The sequence below is a fragment of the Cavia porcellus genome, unplaced genomic scaffold (assembly GCF_034190915.1).
Source record: "Cavia porcellus strain 051 isolate PalLab524CR breed Dunkin Hartley unplaced genomic scaffold, mCavPor4.1 scaffold_24, whole genome shotgun sequence".
Classification (NCBI taxonomy): Eukaryota; Metazoa; Chordata; class Mammalia; order Rodentia; family Caviidae; genus Cavia; species Cavia porcellus.
The window spans coordinates 2725100-2739484 of record NW_026947507.1 but is presented as its reverse complement, the minus strand read 5'-3'; positions in this window follow the sequence as shown (position 1 = coordinate 2739484).

Sequence of the window (14385 nt, the reverse complement as noted above, 5' to 3'; positions counted from 1 at the left end):
TGTCCTCCTTCGTTGCACTTGAAGCATGGTCTGGGAGGGGCTCAGGCAGCTCCACTTTGTCTCAGTTTACCTGTCTCAGAGCTCCAAGTGTCACTGCTAAAAGATCAGATTGTTTTTGGGGCCAAGTTTAGCCTTTTGTCTTGGGATCTCCACAGTCACAAGACATCTGGTTTTTATTTTGAGTAGGTGTACAGCTTTAAGTCTAAAGGATACAAAGGCAAAGAATCAATTAAGTATTCAGGAATCAAATAATAGAATCAACAGGGTATTCACGAGTATAATTTTAGTAATGGCTTCCCATAAGGAGGATAAGGATATGGTCTAGGGAAGTTTAGAAACTAACATGTCATTCATTTGTCATACACACATTTAGGTTTGTATAAGTACCTCTTGTGCTGTTAGAATGTCTAATGCCATTTGATTTTTGGAGGATGGCCTGTTTCATTAATTTTACCTTTTTATTTAGGAGAGAGATCAGCTGTGGCATCATTTAACACCAGTTGAGTAGAGTTAATTATGGCCCCAATATGCATCATATAACCTCTTTTTGGAAAAGATTTGGTGGATCCCAACAAAAGGAATCCAAAAGGAGTTTATAATTATCTCTTAGTTTTAGTTGTTGAACATCTAGAACATTGACAACAGTACAGTGTAAGAGGCAGTGAGCTTACACAGAACATTAAATGGAACTATTATTTTCTATTAACCATGGATATAAGATTGATAACATTTGAGCATTGAAGAAATTTGTGACATTGTTTGGGCTGCTCACTATTTAAGCATCTCTAAGTATAACATATATATTACATACATTTTTGTTTACAAATTATTATTTGACTGGTGTCTTTGTGTTGGTCTGACCTGAATCTGCTGGCTGGAGTACAAGAAAAATGCAGACATCTGGATCTGAAAGAAAACACTTGTCATCATAAAAAGTCCCAATCTTATATTTGAAGGCATGAATATACCATCAGATCAACAATGATGTTAGTCATATGAACTTTAGTTGAGGTGTCTCCCACAAAGCTATGGAGATTATTGGGGCCTCCGATCAATGAACAAGAGCTGGTTAAAGTTACCAGGTGGCCACTTTCTCATTCATTAACTGAAGTCCTGTCCAATGTCTCCTCACCCCAAGGGATTTTGTTTAACCAATTCTAGCATCATTTTGACCAGCTGGCAATCTAGGTGGAAGCATTTTTTAAAATCTATAACCCAAATAAACCTTGATTAAATGATCTGAAAATGCAAACAAGGAGGAAAAAATTGTTGAGCTCAAATGAAAAGAAACAGCTGTTTATAGAGCAAACAAATGGACAAACAGACAACAGCTATATAGACTGACAATCACCTCATAAAATCAGAGTGCACTGAAATATATTTGGCCAATTAGAATTATAATAAATAGACTGGTGTGAACCTTTCTGTGGATCAATTAATAGAGATCTCTTGGAATAAGAAAACCAAAGAAGGAACCTAATTTGTAGCTAATCTGAAATAGGTCAAAGAAGAAAAAAGGAAGGTGAATACTAACTAATCCCTCAGGGCCAGCCTGTTCCTGAAGTGGGAGTAGAGATCGAGGCTAAGAAGGCTGTGGAATAGATGGCTACCAAGTGGCCAACTGTTCACAGGCCTGAGTGGGCAATTACCCCACGACTGGCTGTAAAACAGCCTCTTGTCACCATGTGACAAGGAAACACAGGCTGTTGGCAGATACCGTGTGACCCACAGCAGCCTAGCTGCTGCTGGTAACAGTGAGGGAGCGCAAGATGGCACTAGTCATCATGTGACCCGCAGCAGGATGGCTGCTGCTGATCACACAAGGGGCCACAAGGTGGCGGCCATTGACCCTGAAATCCATCACAAGATGGCAGTGCCCTGTCACATGGCAGAGGGCCACAAGATGGCGGCTGTCCATGTGAGCTGCAGCGGGATGGTTGCTAAGAACCACTCAGCTTGCTGGAATGCTGGAACGCAGGACACTGGTGGGGAAATTGGTGACATGGAGGAAGGGAAAAGACCCATCATCTAAGGGGAGGGGGGTAGAGCAGAGCTATGTAAGACAGGGTGAGAGAAGGACATGCCCTTAAAGTGAAAAAGGCCTAAAGATTTCTGCCAACTTGCCACCATTGTGACAAAAGCAGCTTTTGGTTTTATAGCCTTCTAGAGGCCCAGAGTTACCAAGGTTATGAACCAGGAATCCCAGAGGTGTATTCTCCTCTGCCAGCCACCAGAAGAGTGCAGGGTGGGGTCCCAGGGAACAAAAATAGCAGTTTTGCCTCAGGCTGTGTGACTAAGGAGTGTGAAAACTGGTATCCCTGTTCAGGGACAGCAGGATGGGTTCTCTGATGCAAGCTTGTGAATTTTAGGAATGGAAACAGAAAACCCCAGACAGTAGCTCACCTGTGATGAGGTCGCTGTTGCATGTGGATTAGCAGTGGCAAGTAAACAGTCCCAGGGGAAGAAAAAGGTGGTTCTTAGGCAGGGGAGCTCAAACTGAGAAGGAATTTTTAGGAGCTAACACACTCTGTCATCTAAGTCACCATTATGAAAGAGTTTTCAGCACGATAAAAGCGAGAATATAAAGTAAAAAATAGGCTTTATTCAAGGACTCGGAGAGGAGTCCATGACCATAGACTGTCTAGCCACCTCTGCCAGAACGTGGGGTATGGGGTACACATATAACCTCTGACCGGGGTGGCGCTTAGGGAGAGCACTAATGAGGTGCGAGGAGCTTAGAGTTTTCTTCACACGCAAACAGGAAGGGGAATTGCAATTAAGGCTGAGGAAGTAGCAGGAAGTGGTAGATGTTCACATTTTGGCCTTCCGCCATGTTAGGCCACCACAATAACCATACAGTAATTTATTCTAGGGCAAAAGCCTTTCAATAAGCACGTAAGTAGTGGTGGCAGTATGTTTAAAAAAAGTCACAGGAGTCAGTTATGTTAGAATAGGACCCAGAAAGACCAACAGTAAGGAGAAATCCCTCTCAAACTGTTAGCTGCTGAGCCAGGATTTCCGGCTTGAAGCCATGCCCAGCAAGGTGAGCAGACTCAGAAAAGAAATGCCCAGCTTTTTGAGGGCCGACCGCATAGCCATGGCTGAGGGCTCAGCTGAGAAAGTCCCCAAAGAGGAGAATTGTCCCAGCATTTCCCCTAAGTGGAAATGCCTCCCACAGGTGGAAGGCACAAATCAAGAGAAAGCCAAAGAGGGAGTGCAGGATGACATGACAGGAAGAAAGAAGAAAGAGGAGGTGTTAGAGTAGGGAGTTCAGTGTCTCGGACAAACTAATGTTAGAAAGTAGGCAAATCTTGCCTAAGGTAAGACATTTTATTATCTTGAGATGGCCTGAAGCTCTTGGAGAAAAGTTTTAGCTAGATATGACTTTCATTAGACATTTCAGAAAAATAGCAGTAAAAAAAGCAATGAGATAGAGACTGTCTTTAATGACCTTGATTGCTTATGGTGATGGTAGAAGAGCTTAACCATTCACATATTTAAATAACTTTAAATCATAAGTTAAAAGAATGGTTGCATCCAGTGGTGAACAGATCATCCCATGTCTGCCTGTGTGTCCCAAGATGAGACTCTCAGCATACCTGAAAGTATACCAGAGTCCAGCTCACATGCCCCCTAGACCATCAGAACAGAAAGTTAACACTGGACAGACACCACTGCCCACAGTCTGCCATGAGCCCTGCCTACAGGTAGAGAAGGCCTTGTCCTATGCACTCCATCCTCATCTGGGTCTGACTAATGGACAGCCAAAATGATCATGGCTACATCCTTTATGGTTTAGGGTGACCAGTTGTCCAAAGAAGCAAACATAAACATACTACCAGGCATACAGATAAAGATGATGCATACAGTGGGTTAAAACTTCACAGGAAAGACAATTCTTGAATTCCCAAGCGAACTGTGAAAGTGGGATTTCATTCGTGATAAAGTTCTTTAACATCTGTGAGAGGGCAGAAACCTCATTGCTGAAAAGACAAAAGCAGTAGTCAACGTTTTTAAAAAATAGTCATAGGAACATAACAAAACTGAAAAAGATATTAGGAGATTATTTTCTTATGTAACTCCTGGGCCAAAAATTTCCAAAAATATTATAGATGGAGGATTATTTTTTAAAATAAGCACATTCAACAGCGATGACAAGCATGTGGTGGTTGAGAGATAGAAAATGAAAATCTATGGCTTTACTCGGGCTTCAAGGAGCTTCAAGTGAGTGCTATGTTTGAGGGGAAATTCATGGTCTGGATATCAGCCCTGGATGCCCCTAACAAGACGCCAGCAGCTCAGCCGTAGCCCAAAGACCCTCTCTGTGCACACTGTCCCAACACAGTGCCTCTCAGTACCAGGATTCCGAAGAAGCAAAGAGGACTTAAGATGTGAAAATCCATGTGATGAACCTTCTGTTGGGAAAATAAATGAGTGCAGAATTTTATTTAAAATATCAATTTGAAATACAAAACAAAAAATTTAAAATGTTTTATCATCTCTATGATTCTGTCCCAAGGGAGTCACCAAAGCATACTTCCCACAATGCACACTAAATTTTAAAAATTAAGAAGACTAGAGAAATGCAAATCAAAATGACAGTGGAATTCCATCTGTTTCCAGTCCTAACGACTAACATCAAGAGTACAAAATACATTACATGCTGGTGAAGATGTGAGGGAAAAGGAGCTCTTCTATATTCTCAGTAGAAATGTAAATTAGTATAACATTATGGACATCAGTATGAAGGTTCCTCAAAAAACCAAAAATAGAGCTATCACTCAATCCGTCTATACCACTGCTCAATATATTCTCCCAAAGAATTAAAGTCAGCATAACATAGGAATAGGTGCATGTTTATTGCAGCATAATTCACAACAGCTCAGCTGTGGAAGTAGCCTGCATGTCCATCAACAGGTAAGTGGATAATTAAAATATATAAACACAGTGGATTATTATTCAGCCATAAAGAATGCCCTGGCATTTGCAGGAAGATGGATGGAGCAAGGGATCATCCTGAGAACTAAAATAAACCAGACCCAGAAAGTAAAACATTGCATATTTGATCTCATCTGAGGAGACTAAAAAAAAAAAAAAATTACAAAGAAATGGCATGAAAACAAAAAAGAAAACTACCTATAAAGTTCTAAAACGTTAAACCAATGTCACTAATAGCCAGGCATTCTATTTTCCCAAGAGAAAAAAAGCACATGTCTGTCCAAAATCATGCACCTGAGTCTTCCTGGAAATTGTTGCTTGTTTGGTTTTTGAGGTACTGAGGATTGAACACAGAACCTTCCTTAGAGGCCCAGCTCTTTTTTGTTGTTTTTTATTTTGAGACAGATTGTCGATAAACTGCACAGGCTGGCTTTGAACTTAAGGTTCTCCTGCCTCAGTCTCCCAGAATGCCAGATTACATGATACACTACAACCCCCAGCTGCCTAGCAGTTTTTCTCAAGCCAGAAGCAGCCCAGACACCCACCCAAAGGTGGTTATTACTCTAACAATTACTCAGGTAACATTTATGTGCTACTTATTAAAAAGGATTCTGAATGTTTCCACCATGAATGTGTTCATGATACATAGATAGACACGTTTAACCTGACTTGTGCAATGCAGAAAGTGTACATGTATCAAACACCACATAGTACCCCATTAACAGATGATATTTTTGTGTTTTATGTACTAGTTAACACAAAAGTAAAACTGATGAACACATATACGTAACAATATGGATCAATCTCAAAATGCTTAATGAATAAAAGACAAAAAGTAGATACTCTCTGCTTCTACTTACGTCAAATTCTGGAAAAATATAACACAGTGACAGAAAGCGTCAGAGGCTACTTGGGAATAGGTAGGATGAGAGAGGGGTTACACAGAGCCACAGGAAATATTTTTGATTGATGATCATTTTCATTATTTTAATTGTAGCAATGAATTCACAGATTTTATTATATATACACAATAAAGTGCATATAAATACATACATTTATTATATAATTATATATAACATTTATAAACTTAAACAACTGTGTAAACAACTGTTAAAAATAAAATGTCCTGGGCTGGGGATTTAGGTCAGTGGCTCAAGTGATTGCCTGATAAGTGCAAGGTTGTGAGTTTGATCCCTGGTACCAAAAAATAAATCAAATCAAATAAAATAAGGTAAAATGTCCTTCCTATTCCTGTCCAACTTGTGGTGTTCTAATTGTCCTTTAAAATTCACCCCCAACAGCACTTCCTCTGTGTCCCCAGTTCCTCTCTTCCACCCACCTAAGGCAAAATCATCTCTGTGGTGCTTTCTGTCCTTGTGCCATGGGTCACACTGCAGCCTCTGTCTATGTTGCAATGCGGATGTGTGTCACTCCAATCATTTCTGTGTTGCGTTTGCTCTCCAGTGGCCACCGGAAACGTTCTCACTGATGGTTTAGTCAAATTAAGATGTCAAGAAAGGCTTATTAGGTATAAGAAAGGTTTAAAGGGTAAAAACAGCACTAAATAGTGCCTGACCAGCACTTTGAGCTCTTAAATGGAACATCACTACAGCGCCTATGGAATAAATCATAAAGACATGTTGAAAGCTGCTGCTTACCGAAAGACAAGTTGCTCATCAAGACAAATTCCTACTGCCTGGCACAAAGTGAGGAAACATGCAAGGGTGATAGCGCCAGAGTAAAGGGAAGCCTGAGAACAAGGAGACTTTGTGTGACTGTCTTTAAAAATGTCTCTCCTTCCAATTGCCTTCAAACTAGAAGTTGACAGTTATGAAGAGCTTTGTTTTTGTCCCTTCAGTCCAGTCTGAAAGCTAGAGAAGCCCTGTTAGGCTCTGGGTTCCCATGTGGGACTTGGAGAAGGAATAATGTGCAAACACAATTGCTCTTTGTCTTCATTAAACTAAGTCATTTAGATACTCTTGGAGAAACCATTTAAGCTAGTTTAACCTCTTTCGATTATTACCATCCATCAGTCTGATGAACTAAAAGTTGACAGGCTGGATTATACTGCTCTTCTCCTCTGTGGGATAGCAACCTCCGGGACTTCACTGTCCTCGACTTTTAAACATGGATCTGCTCTCTGTGCATGGCAACGTGAAAATACTCTAAAAACAAGACTTGGAGGAAGAGGAGAGGAAGACTGAGAAAGAGGATGGAGAAGGAGTGTTTTGTGTAAGGTGTGTTTTGTGCACAAACCATCTCTCCACAATGAGTGTGATCATTATGGTCTACAAACATGTACTACTAAAATTTTCTAAAAACACAATTAAAGGCCAGCGATACAGCCCAGTGGCACAGTTCCTGCCTGGCAAGCACAAGGTCGTGAGTTCAACTCCAGTACTAAAATAAATAAATTAAATTAAAAATTAATAATTTTAACAATTTGAAAAATAAAAACATAAGACAAGACCCAGGGATTCTGAGAGATGAAAATACACACCCTCACAAACACTTGTACACAAATGTTCACTGCAGTTTTATTTATGGTAGTCAGACTCCACGTCCATCCAACGAAGAATAGGCAAACAGGCAGCCCTGTGACTTACTGAGGACACTAAACTGGTGGTGCACTACTGAATGTGAGTCTTACCTGAGTGCAAAAGGGACTCCTGACATTGCCACAGCCCTGAGTAGCTGAACAAAGCTGTACATTTCTGCCAATCAAAAGAGCAGTGGCTGAGGACATTGCTTAGGGCTCAGGGGATCAAATACTAATCCGAGTAGAGTTCAGTGATTGACAAAGGGAAAACCTGACCTGTCATCCCAGGATTCGGACTTGTCACATGTTTCATAAATTTCTGAGGGCAGACTGACTTCTTAAGAAAGTCTATGGGTACAAGAATGAGTTAAATAGTAATATGTACATTTCTTTTTACCTCGTTTGTACCATTTTAAAATATATATATATATATATGTATATATATATATATATAATTTTAATGAAGCACAGTAACATGAGACTGTAATCCCAGCTACTCTGGAGGTAAACACAGAAAGATCACAAGTTCAAGGCCTGCCTCAAAAATTTAATGAGAGCCTGTTTCAAAATAAAAAAGCACAAAGGGATAGGGATGTGGTTCAGTGGCAGAGCGCCCCTGAGCTGAGCTGGATACTCAGACTAGACAAACAAACGAGCAAGCAATAAACAATCCTCCCTCAAGAGTTCAGATTTTACCAGTAACTCAGAGTTACTAACTAGCTTAACAGGAGCTTTTATAAGAAGATTAACAAGAGCTTTTATGACCTCTGTGTCTCAGCCAGCTGACCTCCAGTCTTTGTCTGGGGCCCAGGGAAGACCTGTCAAACTGCTTTCACTTCTTCAGACTTCCCCGGATGATGGAAGCTGGAAAAGGCACAGCAACTGCAAATCTGCCCTGCCCAGCCAGAGTCGGAGGCATCCCTCAGCTCCTCAGTTCCTGGTGCAGAGAAAATCATCATTCTCAGCCAAAACAAACACTTCCCATCTGGGAGGCCCACTGAGTGACAAGTAGCTTTTGATGTAGACAGCACTCCCCAGAGAGCTATTTGCTTGGAAGCTGTGGGGAGGAGGAAGAAGCTTGTCTGCCAAGATACCGTGCTATCAGGTTTGTGCTTCCTGCAAAGCGATCTTCCTGACTCTGGGCAGAGGTGATCACCCTGGCACATTAAAAGGAAAGTTGCTTCAGAAACCAGATTCTTCCTGGCGGAGGCTGATGTACCTTTAAGGCCTGCTGAAATGATCTGCTCCGGGTTTAGCTAACTTTGACAGACCTTTCAGAACAGAAATGGGAAAGAACCCAAGCAAAGTTCTGAACTCAGCCAACTGTACCTGTCAGGAAGTCCTGGGTTTGAAGAGTCCTGATTTTGGAAAGCCAGAAAAATTATTTTGGAAAACAGAATTCCTCCTGTGAAAACAACAGTGAAAAGCAGCTCAGAAAGAGAGTCAGTCATTGCCAGTAAATGGAAATCTATCTTCTGAAGATCTAAATTTGGGGAAAATCAGAGAGTGTAATCCTTCAGATACGGAATTTATTCTTCTCAAGAAATTGGAATAATATTTCTTTAAAATCACTGTTGACATCTGGATTGCTATTACTGCCTCCCTTTAACTGCTGAAAGAGTTCAACTCAGAGGTTCAGTTGCTGAAAGTATGGGACAGTCTTACAAACCTGAGGTCCCATCCAAGCTGGCATCTTGATGCCACTCGGGCTTCGATGTGGCAGAAAAATCTGACAAGGCAGCAAAAAAATAAGCAGCTTTGGAAGCTTGAAGATTACTGTTTCCTTTGTGCCCAGGTAGCTTCCGTTTGGTGTAGAAAATGAAATTTTGTGTTTTACAAAGGTGAACAAAGAAATTGTGTGCGCCCTCTGCCCATCTGTCCCTCTCGTGGGAGTTGGCAGCATGTTGATGAGCCTGGGAGCCAGGGGCACTCAGGGAGATAACTGAGTCACAGGAGTTTGAATGGATTTTGCCTAGAAAAGCAGAAGCAGAAACTAGTACAAGGCCTAGCAAGGTCTGAGCTGGGCAAATATCTGGAACATTTCCTACGTGCCCGTCTGCTGAGGCCCAATTAGGTCTCAGAGCAGTGGGGCTGGCAGCCTGGTGGAACTCTAGCTTGGATGGAGCAGATTGGAGAGACAGTATTCTGTCTACTGGATACCAATGGAATGGTACCACTCTGGAAGTGCATTTAGGTAGTTCAGTTGAAAATGGTTCTAATAAAAGTGGTGTATAGTGCTGGGGATATAGCCCAGTGTTAGAGAGTTACCTAACATGGCCAGACAGTTGGCTCTGCAAATATAAAAAGAAATATGTGCAGCTGGTACATCTATTCACTTCATGACTATGCATTTGAGAGGGGCAGATAGCATTTGCGTGACAGTCCAGAAAATGTAAATGCTCTTTTGAACTTAATTTGCAATGTTAACAAAGGAACTCTGCAGTGTCTCTTGCAGGAGAAACCACTCCAGATAACAAAAATCAATAGCAGCTTAAAGGACGGGGCTTTGTGAATCCCTGGTAACTGCCTGTGCTCCACTCTTCAGAAACAGAAGTGGTGCTGTGAAAGGCAGGACACTGGATTTCAACACAGAAGGCCTCAGTTCTAGTCTGAGTCCTGTCACTTAACAGTCACATGAATCCTTGGCAAGTCACTTACCCTCTCTAAGAATCACTGTCTGCCCTTACGTGGAGATGCTGCATGACCTTGGAGGACTTGGTGATGTGAGGCATGTGAAAGTGCTTTGCCAACTGCATTGGTCAACTGGGATAAAATATCTGACACATGCAGTTTAAAAGACAAAAGGGTTATTTTGGCTCCTGGTTTTAGAGGTTTCAGTTCATGGTAACCTGGCCCCAGGGCAGAAACATCATGATGGACGTGACAGAGAAGAAAAGCTTCTCATACTATGGCAGCCAGAGAAACAGAGAAAAGAGAAAGAGCCGGAGAGGAACAGGCCAGGGATGAGATACAGTCCTGACAGGCATGCTCTCCAGTTCACCCAAGTATACCCAGAAGTGTGCGATCCTAATCTCCTAGACTTCTCTTAAACCAATCAAATTGACATGCAAGATTAAACATAACATCAAGGTGAGGAGCCTGCAAGAAAATATATTTATTTAACACCTACTATGCACAACACAATCACTACTCTTAAAGAGCTTACAGCTTACTTTATGAGAAAGAATGTACTTTAAAAAACTTAAAAAGAGCCTGCCTTCTAGGTTAAGAATGGCCCAGAAGTGAGTACAGAAGAGAAAGAGAGATGAGCAAGACTTGAGTTGAACTTCAGTGGGTTCAGGAGACCTTAGCAGAACAGAAAGCATTCAGCCTGACTTGGTCTGTCCTTCTCATCCATCCACCTTTACAGACCTCAGTTTTCTTTAAAACTGTAGACTCTCTGACTAAATCTCTCCATATACCAGAGAAATGTTGTAAGAAGGTAAAACAATGTGTCAAATATTGGAAATTTAATTCTCTTGAAACAGAGAACCCAGGTAAACAAAGACATGATTACATCATTCACAGTTTTTCCAGTTTTTTTTTCAGCAGCCACTAAACTAAAACCCTCTGCAATGCAGGGAATCTGTGACTGCTGCTATAAATGAGTTTCTTTCAGGGTGTGCAGACCACAAATGTATGCAAAGGCAAGCTAGACAAGTGACCCGGATGTCACGTTGGTTTCTGTTCGCTAGGCTGAGTGGTATCTATTTCCAGACACCAGACACCACACAGAGCCTTCTTTTTCAGGGCCCATGGGGCTCTCAACAAAACAACATCACCCCAGGAATATTAAGTGCTTCTCCCAACCCTCGCTTTCCGTCCTTGGTAACTTTAGAATTGTCACCAAGGAGCAATCATAGGCCTCACAGTGCCTGTCCCCTGGAATGTGACCACCCCTACATACACACCCAGCTAGACAGCAGTCCACTAGACCTATGCCCATGGTGGAGAGCACTTTTATAGGAGTAGTTGGGAGCTGGGGCTTGTTCAGAAACATTATCTCAACAAAAGAAGTTAAAGGGCCACCATGCTTGTTGGAACAACGCTCTTGGTTTTCTTGCTTGCAGTTGCCTTTTCGGAGTTGAAACAAAGGGGGCTGTCAGGTGAAAGCCAGGGCCCAGCAGCTGGCCCAGCCCGCCTGTGGGCAGGATGAGGGCTGGTGTGAAATGCGTGATTCAGAGCTGGAGGTCACTGCCATCTCCAGCTGCAGGGCCCAGCTGGCGCTGCCGAGAGGGTGCTCACCCTGCGCTGGGCTCTGTGTGTGCTCTCTGCTAGGAGCGCCGCTCGCACCCTGCCTCCCCCTGGATTCTGGTCTTCACAGGGAACTGTCCCACCAGCCCACGCCAGCCAGTGCCTCCATCCTATCCATGTTCAATCAGGTACTTGGAGCAGTGTGTGAGTCACGGCAGACCCAGCCAGGACCAGGCTTCTTTTGTCTAGTGTTAACTCCAAGTCTCATAAATGATTTCACTGAATGCAGTCCTTGTTGCTCAGATCGCAGCTCCCTAAAGTCATGGAAAGAAATGATCACATGGGAGCCACTGAACAGCCAGCACCCAGAGTCACACAGCATGGTTCTTTCTCTAACTCTTTCCTGGATGATCCTCCCCAAGTGTGTGCCTCTGAGAAATGGCCAGAATGGCCAGACTGGGATTGCTATAAAAGATCAATGCAGTGTTTATTTTAAAATGTTGAATTTCTTTCAAGTGCAAATGATAGCAGTGTCACACCAAACCCTTGCAAGGGCCTGAGGAAAAATGTTACCATCGAACTCTAGGCTCTATTGCCAACGCCAACTGTGATTCTGCGCAAGTGTCAAGATCACCATATAGAAAGAAAAATTATCTTCTAACAGAAATAATGTGGCTCCTCAGCCAAGCGTGTGGTATACACACCCTGGGAGGCCAAAGCAAGAGGGTCACAATTTTGAGCCCAGGTTTGACATAGCCAAGAACCAATCTCAAACAATCCTTTTATTTAGGTTGCTATGTAACCTACTCAGTTTTTCATTGTTTAGAAGTTTTGTACAAAACTAGCAATTAATTTGTAAACACTGCCAGAATATTTTCTAGCTGGTTTATAATTTATAAAAGAATATTACTTTGGGGTTTTTTTGTGGTTATTTTTACTTTTGTCTTACATTTAGACTCATAAATTGAATTGCAGTGTTTAAAGCATTAGCTTTCAGGACAAAGGAGCTTACTACATGGATGACAACTTGTGTGCGTGAGAAGGAAGGACTCAAGGGACGACGCCCTGCTGATGAAGCCCAGTGACAACTGTTGGAGTGAAGCAATTTCCTTTCTTACAGGTTACATGGTTCTGTAAAAAGGGAGCATCCCTTTCAACATTAGGAGTAGGCACACTGCTAATCAGTTGAGCTTTGTGTTATATGCTAGTTTAAAGAAGAAAATATGTAATATAATGTATAAAAAAGAACCCCCAGAACACTTTTATGATGGATTTTGTAAATAGATTTGTTATAGAGTGACCTATTCTCTAGCTGTGATCTTATTACTTCAAATGGATGTAATTTGAATAAATGGTGTATGGTAAAGGATCAATAAAATAATTTTGTAAGAGTCAGAAAATAAAATTTAAAAAGCCTGAAATGTGGCTCAGTGCAAAGGTCCTGGATTTATCAGTCTCTCCAGTACGATGAGGGGGAAAGAAAGAAAGGAAGGAAGGAAGGAAGGAAGGAAGGAAGGAAGAAAGGAAGGAAGGACTTTAAACAGGAGCGACACTAATATGAGCCAGTGAAGCCTTGGGGAGTCACTACCTCCCCAAGTAAAGCAGAGGACACCATAAGTCCTGGGAAGAATGATGAATCCTTGTCGGTCTCTGACTTAAGAGAGAAATCAGGTTACTCCCTCTCTTTGAAGACTGATCCTGAAAAGCAAACCACTCTCACATCGAGTGTGATAACTTGTGTGTGAGATGGGAAGAAGAAATCCACGGTCCCCCCCGGTATCCATGGGCACTGGTTCCAGAACCCCCAGTGGACCCTGAGCTCTGGGGTGCTCAAGTCTGTGAAATGGGATAGTGTTTGCATGTAACCTACACAAGCTTCCCAGATACTTGGAATCATCACTGAGTTAGTCATATATTAAATACAATGTAAATGCATGTGAATGGCTGTTATACTCTATTGTTTAGGGAATAAAGAGGAAAACAGTCTCTGAGTATTTAGTACAGATGCCCTCCGCCGCATTTGAGATTCCTGGTTGGGCGAATGTGAGGGTACAGGAGCCGAGCGCCCTTGGGTCTGCTTGTGTGTGTAAACACAACAAAGGAAGGGTAAAGAGAAGTGGTGAGTTTGTTTACTACAGGGAGAGGCAGGAGGAGCAGGAGGGAAACACAGGAGCAGAGTGAGGGGCATGGGGGAGTGACACTGCTCTGACCTTCAATGCCATTCTAGTTTTATGTATGCAGAACAGATGAAATCAACAGGCTGAGGGGTAAAGAAGAGAAAATCCTCTTTAGAATTTTCTTTGGGAAAATTAAAACTCATCTACAATAAGATGGTGGTGGGAATGGTCAGTAAAGAATACAGCCCTTAAAATCTGCGGACCGTTAAGGATTCTGCTAACAACCTTAATGTGGACATTTACTCCATCTAGAACCACGCAAACAAACAAACAAGACAGACTAGCTTCTCCATCACTGGAGACTTTTGAGAAGGAATAGACACATTCTGTGTATGAGTCCAGCAAATGGCAGGAAGAAGCAAATGCTCTTCAGGGCTGTGGGCCTCAGTCAGGGCTGGAGCGAGGAAGGCGGGGAAGCGGGCAGTCTCTCAGAATCTTGTGCTTCCATAAAGTTGGAATGGATATAGCCAAATCATGGGAGGAAAGATCCAAATCAGAGTTGGGTAAGTACCCTTAAGGACTCAAATTGGTCTTTGA